Source organism: Mobula birostris, chromosome 10 (assembly GCF_030028105.1).
Source record: "Mobula birostris isolate sMobBir1 chromosome 10, sMobBir1.hap1, whole genome shotgun sequence".
Lineage (NCBI taxonomy): Eukaryota > Metazoa > Chordata > Chondrichthyes > Myliobatiformes > Myliobatidae > Mobula > Mobula birostris.
Genome location: NC_092379.1, coordinates 38,336,586 through 38,349,123, shown reverse-complemented (window position 1 = coordinate 38,349,123; position 12,538 = coordinate 38,336,586). Strand labels below are relative to the sequence as shown.

The 12,538-nt window shown below is 42.1% G+C and overlaps 1 long non-coding RNA gene across 1 annotated transcript; it reads left to right on the top strand.

Annotated features, from left to right (window-relative positions):
• The first annotated feature begins 4,226 nt into the window (after positions 1–4,226).
• Positions 4,227–11,684, top strand: LOC140204484 (uncharacterized). The gene is made up of 2 exons (XR_011887646.1): positions 4,227–4,375; positions 11,569–11,684. It is a non-coding gene; the product is annotated as an uncharacterized lncRNA (long non-coding RNA).
• Positions 11,685–12,538: the final 854 nt, after the last annotated feature.

The following is a 12,538-nucleotide window of genomic DNA, read 5'->3' as shown; positions in this document are numbered from 1 at the left end:
TCAATGAGTCCACAACTGTATTTGCTGTTGAGAGTGTGAGCCACGTCTCCAATGAGGCCGTGACTCTGGCCGGTCGGTGTCCGACGAGGTTGGGGCTTTATGTGCGTAATTGGTATTTTGGGGGATATCAGTATTTCTTTCCTTCCCTGTTTGCCCTTCATCTGTTGGCTTACTGGGCCAATTAAGAAGGCATTTAAGAGTCTATTGCTTTGCTCAGCTGTGTGTTTGTAGTATTCTGAGCTTTAAGAGTGCATTTAGTGAGTTATGGATCTGATTGCACTGTACAATGACAGCTTTTGATTATAATTACAGGAGAATGGTACCAGGAGGACAGTGTCAAAATCAAAATGCATTTCCTGCCACTGGGGATCTCAGGACATGTGTGATAAACAAAACAAAATGGTATGTGAGAGTCCATTTGATTCTTGCAGCTATTACTGCATTGAAGCAGGTGGATTTTAATTGGAAATTTAAGCTTCAAGTAGCAATAAATGAATAGAAACTAAGTAAAATTGTAGTTGATTTCACCCTGCTGAGGTATGTATTTTGAATGATAAATAATTGGTTGAATTGGAAGCTACTACCTATTATAACTTTGATTTGATTGCATCCCTAACAGAGAAAGTATCTGAGCAGAGTCATATTGAGGGCAGGATTCATGCGCTGAAAGATGATCTGAGGAAACATAAATCTTTTGTAAAGAAATTGAAGAAAGAGCAGAAGCTTCGGAAGGAGAGATTGAAGGCACAGGAGACCAGTCTCATTAAAGAGCTAAGGGTAAGATTATCGTCGTACCTTCTTACCTTGACTGTCCTACCAGTCTTTGATTAGGGCAATAAGAAAGTTGTATGTATATACTACTCCAAACTCAATTTGCTCTCCACAATTGTTTAATTTGGAAAATTGTTGAGGAAATTAAGTAACACATAAAGGTTGCTGGTGAACGTTTATGTGTGTTGCTTGAAATTCCAGCACCTGCAGATTTCCTGGTGTTTGAGGAAATTAAGTATATGATTATTCAAAGGACTTGATCTGCCTTTATTCTTTTTGTTTCTGGTCCATTGCTGGAAAATCCTTTATATCACCCTCAACTCATTCTTAGGGCTCTTTGCATTGCTATATTGCTTCTGACTTTCGAAAGTCTTTGAAAAGTATGCAGCATTCAATAGTGCGTTCGGTTGTCTCTCCCCAATCGCTGCTATTCTCCTGCTTTGTATCTGCTATGTTAAAGCAGCAGGAGGCAACGCTTTCTGAAAGTTTGGAGAAATCTGGATTGTTGCAGTCTTTACAATTTATTTTTTACAGCATTTAGCCAAATTGATTTGCCATCCTCTGAATATTTTTAGTTGTCAGCCTTGATTAATTTACCAACTAAAATTGGATTTATTAAGTTGAAAATGCTTTTGCTGATTTGTTGAGTTTGCAGACACTGCCTTCGTATGCCGATGGAAACTGTTTCCAATATTCTGAGACATATGTGAATTTTGGACTGTACTTCATATTGGTTTCCTTCAGGTTTTTGGTGTTTTGTTAATTGTGGCTGGTTGGTGGGTGGGTGAGCTGTAAATATTTTGTGTGTAAGGTGGGGGTTGGGGGTTTTGATGTTACTGTCATTGGTCTGTTTTGCAGGTGAGGGGGTCGGGGATTGTTATTGTAATTTTTTTTCCTGTGGGGGAGCAGTGTGGATTTAATGCTATTGTCCCCGATTTTTCTGCAAGTGAGCAGGTCAGGGATTGTTATTGTCGCTGTTTTTCTCTGTGAGTCAGGGGATTGCAGATTGTTATTGTTGCTGTTTTTTTTATGTGAGTCAGGGAGTCGGGGATTGTTACTGTTTCTTATCTTTTTCGTACTGATGGTGGGGGAGAGTTGGTGTCTTTTCTTTCATCAACTCTCATGGTCTTTCTGTATTTCAGGACTATCTGGAGAAGACAAGTATCAGAGTTGTACGTGCCTACTTTGACAATATAATGAACCTTTGAACATTTCACCGTTTTCTTTCTCTTGTATTACCAGTCTTGTGATGAATCGATTAAAAGGACTCAAGCAAAACTAAGCAAAGTGTCCAGTTCCACCAAACCACAAATCAAAACCCCTTCCTCCATTGCTGCTGAGAAGCCCAAGGCTGAACCACTTTCTCTACAAAGGTAATGTCACTGGGCAATACAGCCTTAGTTGGAAAAAGACTTCTCAGAATATTGGTAGTATCACTGTTTTATAAGTTAAACATAATGGGATGCCTTCTCCCCTATTGAAAGTACTTTTTTTAAAATTAGGTTGCACGTGACTGTTGTTCATTTATTTAGCAGACTTCTTTAAAGAGTAGTACAGTATTTTCTACTGAGGAGGTGGAGCATGAAACAATGACAGTGACTTTTGAAATATTATTTCAGCAATTCTGTTTCTCTCTCTTTAGACACTGCTTCACCTGCTGAATATTTCTGTCATTCTCTTTACATTTCCAGCATCTGTGATATTTTGATTTCTGTTTTCAAAAAGTTTACCTAAATTTCTAGCAGGTTTTCTTTCAATAGCTGATTGTTCCATCCAGTGACATAATTCATTCAATTCTGCAGTTTAATGATAATCTGTAAAATTTGCTGTGCTGTTGAGACTCTGGGATTTGCCTCAGAAATGTTGTGAGTAGCTTACTGTAACGTGCACGGAATCAGGCAGAATTTGTGAAAAGAAAAGCAGTCTACAATGTCGATCTGCGATCCTCTGCTCTGCAAAATTCCAAAGACAATATGATATTTATCTGCCAAGCTCTTAAGCTCAAAATTAGTTTTCTGCTTTTTGTTTTCAGGACTGAATCTGCAAAGAGCTGGAAAGGGTGAAGGATCTAATGTGTCATTGAGTTGCATTGTTAAAAAGGGTACATCTGCATCTCAAAATGTTCTCTCTGTAAACACCTGAGATGACACATTCCAAAAAAATTGATAAAAGGAAGTCTTTTAAGTTGAAAGTTTAGAAGTATAAATACTTTTAAAAATTAGTTGAACAACTAAATTGTGTTTCTAAAAATAAAAAATAAAACCTACCTGCCTATTTCCTAAGCAAAGCTCATAGAACCATAAGAATAAATATGATGGGAACTATATCTGTGATGGTCGAGAAAAGACCTACCCATTCTAATTCCACGTCCTACCTCAGGCTCTGTAGCCCAGTTGATCGCAGCTCTTCAGATATTCATTTACTTTTTAAATATGAGGGGAATTTATACCTTGGAAGTATTTCAGATCCCTCTACCATCCTCTGAGTGAAAATACTTTTAATACTACCAGCAGTTACTATGGACTTCAGTTTTTTTTTAATCCCCCGTTCAGGAAATAAGTCCTTCTCATTTCTGCCATTTAATCCTCCCAACTGTATACATCTCAAGACTAGAAAACAACCCAAACTTATCTAATCTTTCCTCCATAGCTACAGTTTTCCAGGCTTAACAATATCTCTTGTAAGACCGACCTGGAGTCCCACAATCCAGGCTATTCACATGGTTCGGTATTGAAGGATTACTCTACCAATAGAGATGCAATGGTATTCGGAAGCCTGTCTGGTTTTATCAATGTAACAAATAATGTTGTCCTAATTTTAAAAAGAAGTAGGAAGTATTCTTCCTCGAGTTCTTGCCAATGTTTTTCTGGCAACCGACACTTAGAACATTATCTGGTCTGTCATCTCTCCATCACTTCAGTCACTTACAGTTGCCTGGCCCAGATCACTTTATTTTCACTGTGGATTTAGTGTTTATACGTTTTCATCCCCTTCCAGGAAGTCCTTAAAGTTCTGCTTCTTTCTAGACAACAGACCTTATCAGTTCCCCTTCATCACCATCTTTCCTCACCTGGTAGAACTAGTTCTTACTCTCAAGTTTGACTTAGGTTTCTCCCACTTTCTCCAAACTAAAGGTGTAGCCTCGGACAGTTGCATGGGCCCCAATTAAACATGCCTTTTCAGCAGTTATAACTTACAAGTTCAGTATCTCCATTCCAGTACTTGTATCCTGGGAAGATTCCAGCACACATTGCAAAGTAATGAAACCTGTTGCTACTTTCTAGGTGATCTGAATGGATATCATCTGGGAAACAATTGTTATATTGTCAGTATTTATTTTTATGATTTTTTTGATGAGATTAGTTCTTCCTAATGTTAACTTCAGTAAATTAATTTTGTTTTTTAATGAAGAACCAGCTCAAACCCGGTTTGAACATCTTTTTCACAGGATTCGGTGAGGCTGTTGGCAGTTGAGGGTTGTGTGAGCACAGCCCAGCTGCTGCCCCAGGAAGACCTGGAAGCGTTGGTGATGCCGACCCTCCGGCAGGCAGTGGATTGTAAATCCTGGCGTGTTTGCTATATGGTGGCAGACAAATTTTCTGAAGTACGTGTTATTGCTACAGCACAAAGTGCATCTCTTTGGTATGATGATATGGTGCATTTATGTTTTAAAACTAGTCTTTAGGTTTTCTGTTCCAGCTCGAATCCCTTCTGATTCTGTCAAAAGCCATGAAAACACAATTAGTTCCTCTAATAACAGCAACACACATCAAAGTTGCTGGTGAACGCAGCAGGCCAGGCAGCATCTCTAGGAAGAGGTGCAGTCGGCGTTTCAGGCCAAGACCCTTCGTCAGGACTAGCTGAAGGAAGAGTGAGTAAGGGATTTGAAATTTAGAGGGGGAGTGGGAGATCCAAAATGATAGGAGAAGACAGGAGGGGGAAGGGATGGAGCCAAGAGCTGGACAGGTGTTAGACGAAAGGTAATACGAGAGGATCATGGGACAGGAGGTCCGGGAAGAAAGACAAGCCAGCGGGGGGGCGGGGTCCCAGAGGATGGGCAAGGGGTATATTCAGAGGGTGGCCACACATTTTAATTCCACATCCCATTCCCATTCTGACATGTCTATCCATGGCCTCCTCTACTGTAAAGATGAAGCCACACTCAGGTTGGAGGAACAACACCTTATATTCCGTCTGAGTAGCCTCCAACCTGATGGCGTGAACATCGACTTCTCTAACTTCCGCTAATGCCCCACCTCCCCCTCGTACCCCATCTGTTACTTATTTTTATACATACATTCTTTCTCTCACTCTCCTTTTTCTCCCTCTGTCCTTCTGAATATACCCCTTGCCCATCCTCTGGGTCCCCTCCCTTGTCTTTCTTCCCGGACCTCCTGTCCCATGATCCTCTCATATCCCTTTTGCCTATCACCTGTCCAGTTCTTGGCTCCATCCCTCCCGCTCTTGTCTTCTCCTATCATTTTGGATCTCCCCCTCCCCCTCCAACTTTCAAATCCCTTACTCACTCTTCCTTCAGTTAGCCCTGACTAAAGGTTTCGGCCTGAAACGTCGACTGCATCTCCTCCTAGAGATGCTGCCTGGCCTGCTGCGTTCACCAGCAACTTTGATGTGTGTTGCTTTGATTTCCAGCATCTGCAGAATTCCTGTTGTTTTAGTTCCTCTAATATAGTTTTAAAAAAATCATTAAGTCAAGCACCTGTGTATTTTTAATATAAAAGCTATTTGACTGACATGCCAAAAGGTGCTGAGATTTTTTTTTCCAGATTCATTTAATTATCTTGTTTTTAAACATGGATGTGAAATAGAACAAAGTTGGTCTGAATTGAGCTCAGATCTTTTTCAGTGTATCTGAAGGATAATCCTGTGACAAGGGTTTAGAACAAACTTGTTGGCCTAGTGCCAGGGATCTGGGGATTCAGCACGTGCACAGGTTGATGACACTGATATTTTTTACTTTTGACTGGAGGAAGTTAAGAGGAACTTCAGTTCTGTTTAAAAATGAGCCGAAAGGTCGAAAAGCGAGTAGTAAGCTTAAACAAATTTTCAAAAAAGCCTGAGGAGTAATGGGACTAAAAGGATACAGTCACATGGGCTTTCACTGCAGCTATCTTTTGGTTGTCCAAACATATCCCTGTACACACCTTCGCCTTCCTCTCCCTGGCATCAATAATATCAGGGCTGCTTCATACTCTCGTGTGGAGCCCAACATTTTCATCACCTTTGTCACCAACTTTTATCTTGCCGCAGAGTTACCTGGATTTACAAATTTATTCTGACACTTCGCTTCCTTTTCTGAATCTCCAACAGCCTCTCATTGAGATCTTCTGCAAACTCTCCAACTCTTTCATCTATCTCCTCCACGAAGGGTGCTATTTCCTTACTTTCACCTCATCCCAGTATCAGGTTTAATATCACTGGCATACGTTGTGAAATTTGGTTGTTTTATGCCAGCAGTACAAAGCAGTATATAATTTTAAAATATTACTATATATATTAAATGTGTAGATATTTAAAAATTACTGAGGTAGTGTCCATGGGTTGATTGTGCATTCGGAAATCTGATGGCAGAGGGGAAGAAGCTGTTCCTGAAATATTGAGTGTGCCACCTGTACCCCCACCTTGATGGTAGCAAAGAGAAGAGGGCATATCTTGGGTGATGGGGCCCTTAATAGATGCCCCCTTTTTGATGCATTGCCTTTTGAAAGCGTCTGGATGCCAGACAGGCTAATGCCTGTGATGGAACTGGCTGATTTTATAACGACTTGCAGCCTTTTCTGATCCTGTGTCGTGTTCCCTCCATACCAGACAGCAATGCAACCAGTTAGAACATTCTCCGTGGTACACCTCTAGAAATTTGAGAGTGTCTTTGATGACCTGCCAATTCTCCTCAAACTCTGAATGAAATGTAGCCACTTCTGTGCGTTTTTTTTTGTAATTACATTGATATGTTGGGCCCAGGACGATCCTCAGAGACTTTGACACTCAGGAACTTGAAACTACTCACCCTTTCCACAGTCCCCTTGATTGGGACTGATGTATGTTCCCTTGACTTCCCTTTCCTGACGTCCGCAATCAGTTCCTTGGTTTTACTGTCATTGTGGTAAATTTTGTGATGTAGTGCATTAATTAAATGCTGCTTAAAGCTTTTGATGGACTGGACCTTGCTGGTTCCTTCCCACTGCTGACTTCACACAGACCAGGTATGGTGTAGGGAGGTGGTGATTCAACTTCACCTTCCTGTGGTCCACAATCAGTTCCTTGGTCTGACTGACAAGTGCCAGATTGTTGCCACACCACTCAACCAGCTGATCTATCTCACTCCTCTTCGGCTCCTTGTCACCATCTGAAATTCTGCCAACAATAGTTGTGTCATCGGCAGATTTATAGCCCTTAAGAGCAGTCTCGGCCTGAAAGATCGACTGTTTATTTCATTTCCATAGATGCTGCCTGGCCTGCTGAGTTCCTCCAGTATTTTGTGCTGGGTTTCCAGCATCTGCAGAATCTCCTGTGTGTTTATAGTTTTTGAACCAGATGGTCTTTGTTCTCAGTATAAAACTTGTTGCCTCAGGCTTCCTCCTGGTGCTCCGGTTTCCTCACACAGTCCAAAAGCATTCCGGTTAGTATGTTAAAGGGTCATTGTAGATTGTTGCACAAGTTGGTGGCTTACTGGCGGTGCAGTTTGAAGGGCCGGAACAGCTTGTTGCGTTCTGTGTCTCCAATTAAATCTATGCCCTTTAGTCTTAGACTTTCCCAGCCTGGGAAAACACTCGGATCTACTGAAATCAACGTGCTTTTCTCACCGCAGTGTAATCCAAATCTTCAAGGTAAGGCACATTGCCTACATAGGTTAATTGCAAACAATAACAATCAGGTTAATATTATTTAACAATCAAGAAACATTGTTTAATGATTAAATAACATTATTTAGTTGTTTTTTTGACCTGAGAAACTGGCTGATTACAATTGCCCACGTTGTTGTCTGTGTACCATACTTTCGAATTCAGAGCCATCAACGACAATATTTTCTCAACTTTGCCTTTCTTTAAAAATTTAAAATTCCGTCTCTTAAGGCCAGAAAATTCCGGTCCCACCCCAAGGCATTGAGATTAAATCTTTCTGTTCTCTATGAGTGTAAAATCTGTACTGAAGCAGCTGGTTTATCTGTGGATATATTATCAAGGATAGATCATTACAGCTGTAGACACCAACAGAATCAACAAACTCATTCGTAAGGCCAGTGGTGTTGTGGGGATGGAACTGGACTCTCTCACGGTGGTGTCTGAAAAGAGGATGCTGTCTAAGTTGCATGCCATCTTGGTCAATGTCTGCCATCCACTACATAATGTACTGGGTGGGCACAGGAGTACATTCAGCCAGAAACTCATTCCACCAAGATGCAGCACAGAACATCATAGGAAGTCATTCCTGCCTGTGGCCATCAAACTTTACAACTCCTCCCTTGGGTCAGACACCCTGAACCAGTAGGCTTGTCCTGGACTTATTTCATAATTTACTGGCATAATTTACATATTACTATTTAACTATTTATGGTTCTATTACTATTTATTATTTATGGTGCAACTGTAATGAAAACCAATTTCCCCTGGGATCAATTAAGTATGACTATGACTGTGACTATGTTTTACCTGGGTAACACTAAAGAATACTACTTCTAAATGGACATCATTTATCTAACCATTCCCTTTTTCTCCCCTCTCATTTATTTCTTTACCAGAGCATGAGGTATCCAATCATTGATAAACATCTGAACACAACGGCAACATTTCTCTGGGTTTCTTTCCTCTTACCCCATGGCTTCACGTGACCCTGATTGCAGGTGGGGGGGTGGGGTTGGCTAAGCAGGTGCTACACCTTGCCCAAGGGTGACCTGCAGGCTAGCGGAGGGAAGGAACGCCTTACACCTCTCTTGGTAGAGATGTATTTCCACCCCGCCACCCATGATAAAATTACATAATTCAAAACTGTAAACCTGATCGAAAATTAAAGCAAATTACAGATGGACCGGTGTTCAAAAGGACACAGAAAACACAGCCATTTTGTCAGCTTAGGATTGTTACCCTTGGAACAGGCAAAGACTTTATATTGTTTGTCTTTATAAGATAACTAACCCGTGTTCAAAAATAAGCTCTATGTAAGGTAACACACACAAAAATGCTGCAGGAACTCAGCAGGTCAGGCTGCATCTAAGGAAGTGAATAAACAGTCGACGTTTTGGGCTGAGACCCTTCATCAGGACTGGAAAGGAAGGGGGAAGATGCCAGAACAAGAACGTCGGTGGGGGGTGGGAAGAGGAGAAGGGGAATATTCTAGAAAGTGATAGTTGAAGGAAAGTTCATGGGAAAGGGTTCACACAAAATGCAGGAGGAACTCAGCAGGTCAGACAGCATCTATTGAAGTGAATAAACAGTCACATTTTGGGCCAAGACCTTTCATCAGGACTGGAAAGGAAGGGGGAATATGCCAGAACAAGATAAGGGTTGCCAGAGCACTTGTGAAATTGGCACCAACCCATTATTGGAAAACAATTGCATTATACTGGTACAGAGTTTATTGTATTTATAATGTTCTGCTATCATTGCTAATGACAAACCATAACAAAAGGCACTTTCTATGCTCAAGACCACATATAAACTAATCTTGCAGTGAAGTCCGTAGCTAAAGTACAGTTCAGATTTTCAATTTTGAAGTTGCTATTTTCAGAGTACATACAGGTTTCCCCCGCCATTCGAAGGTAGAGCGTTCCTATGAAACGGTTCGTAAGCCGAAATGTAGTAAAGCGAAGAAACAATTACCATTTATTTATTTGGGAAAATTTTGTGAGCGTTTGCTAACCCAAAAATAGCCACCAAATTATGCCAAATAACACATAAAACCTAAAATAACAGTAACATATAGTAAAAACAGGAATGATATGATAAACACACAGCCTATATAAAGTAGAAATACCTTTCCACAATCATTGCCGGCAGTGTTCTCCGTAGCAAAAATCTCACGCAAGCGCCATCGGCAGGAAATCTCACGCAAGTGCTGTTGGCAAAAACACTCTCTCCACTAACCTTTAAGCTATGAAGCTGCCAAATCATACCAAATAACACATAAAAATACACAGCCGATACAAAGGAGAAATAATGTATGTACAGTGTAGTATTACTTACCAGAATCGGGAAGGCAGCGCCGAGCACACTGATGATGGTGTGTTAGGTTGAGTCAGAGTTTGGATGGTGCAGTGGCCCCCACCCTCCAATCTGCAGAGCGGTACATTGCTGCGAAGCAGGCAGGAATGCAGCAGTAGCCGGGAGGCACACAGCACATCTTTAAGAAAAAAGCCGAAATAAACAAGCTAATTAATTAGGTGCCGCCCGACATGTAACTGTTGGCCCAGATCAGTGCCGATTTCCGATTGCGTCATCTCTGATCTGGGCCGGCAATTACGTGTTGCTGGCACCTAATTAATTAGCTTGTTTATTTCGGCTTCTTTCTTAAAGATGTGCTGTGTGCCTCCCGGCTACCGTTGCATTCTCCACAAATCGATATCTGTCCGTGGCCTGGGGGTTGGGGTGGTGGGACACTGGGGTGTCATCTCATCATCGTCTGTTTCCATTAGAGCGGGCAGCTCATCTTCTACCTCTGCCCGCCTCGGTGTCGAAGGTCGAGGTTCGTCGTCTGCTGTGGCTGATGTGGAAGGCTTGCTTGACTGCTGAGCCCTGCGCACTTTTCTATCACACAGTTCTTTGTAAGGACTCAAACCATCCTGCAAATATCTCCTAAACCGACGTACCCTTTCAAAATTAAAGTCGTACTTTATCATTACTCATTCGGTTTCCATTGTTATCCTTTTCTCTTCCAATTGCATCAGGCCTTCATCTGTCAGTTCTTGGTCATGGGATGCCAAAACCTCTTCAACATCATGTCCGTCAGCTTCCACAAGCCAAACTCACGTTGTTCTTACTTCGTTCACCACCATCGAAACGCTTAATTATGTCTAGTTTTACACTAAGTGTAACACCCTTACGAGCTCTTTCAGGCTTTTCCGATACCTTAGAACTCATCTTGCAAATGGCTGCTCACAGGCTCGTGTTTAAGCAATGCCATTCCGAATCCGGGGGAGAGCAGCTACTCAGATCGTGTGCTGCCTTTTATCGACTGCTGCCTTTTATCGCCCGCTGATTTTTTTTTCTTAACAGTGAAAACGCCTTCTGAAAGCGAAAACAGGGTACTAATCTAGGTCTTTCGTAACAGTGAGGTTACCACACACAACCCTGAGATTCATTTTCCTGTGGGCATACTCAGCAATTTCTATAGAATAGTAACTGAACAGGATCAATAAAAGATAAAGTACAAATGCAAATATAAATAAATAGCAATAAATAACAAGAGTATGAAATAACAAGATAAAGAGTAATTAAAGTAAGATCATTGGTTGTGGGAACATCTCAATCGAATGAGTGTACTTATCCCCTGTTGTTCAAGAACCTGATGGTTGAGGGTTAGTAACTGTTCTTGAACCTGGTGGTATGGGTCCTGAGGCTCCTGCACCTTCTACCTGATGATTGAGAGGTAGTAACTGTTCTTGAACCTGGTGGTGAGGGTCCTGAGGCTCCTGCACCTTCTACCTGATGGCAGCAGCGAGGCGAGTGTGGAAAAGAAAGATGGTGTTGTCTTTGTGATTCCTCTGTTCACGTGTTAATGCACAGATTGCTGCTATTGAAACCCGCTCTATCTTTGTTACTCATTTACTTTCTCTTGCCTTTAAAGCTTCAGAAAACCGTGGGTCCTGAAATTGCGGAAAATGATCTGGTTCCTGCTTTCCAAAACCTGTTGAAAGATTGGGAGGCTGAAGTGCGAGCAGCTGGGGCCAACAAAGTTAAAGGTTGGTTGGGAATTCTCATTCTTGTCTTTTCCATCCGGTTTAAGATGTTGTTGGTGAAGCACCGTGACAACTTTCTGGCAGCAGAAACAACTATCAATTACTTTACTAATAGACTCTTGTTCTGGGCAATGACACTGCAATCTGTGCCTGTAACTTTCCTAGTGGAGACGAGCCTTTGATCCAGCTGTACAACCTGGCATTTTGCACCAGATACAATAGGTGATCCCAACAGACTCACGGGTGAAGTGTCTCCTGGCATGGAAGGGCTGTTTGAGGCCCTGAATGGTAGTGAGGAAGGAGGTGTAGGGGCAGGTGTGGCCCTTGTTCCGCTTGCAAGGATAAGCGCCAGGAGGGAGATCAGTGGGGAGGGATGAGTGGACAAGGGAGTCGTGTAGGGAGTGATTCCTACGGAAAGATGTGCTTGGTGGTGGGCTCCCTTTGGAGATAGCAGAAGTTGCAGAGAGTTACGTGCGGGATGCAGAGGCTTGTGTGGTGATAGGTGAGGACAAGAGAAACCCTATCCCTCGTGTGGCAGCAGGTGGAAGGGTTGAGGGTGATTTGTGCAATGTGGTTGAGGGCTGTGTTGATAGTGGAGGAAAGGAAACCCTTTTTTTTGAAGAAGGAGGATATCTCAGTTGTTCTGGAATGAAAAGCTTCATTCTGGGAGCAGATGCAGTGGAGATGGAGGACTGAGGCTAGAGAATGGCAATTTTGCAAGTGATAGGGTGGGAAGATGACTTTTCCAGAGAGCTGTGAGAGTCAGTGGGTTTGTAAAGAGTATCAGTAGATAAACTGTCTCCAAAGATGGAGACAGAGATCGAGAAAGGGGAGAGAGGTGTCAGAAATGGGCCAGTT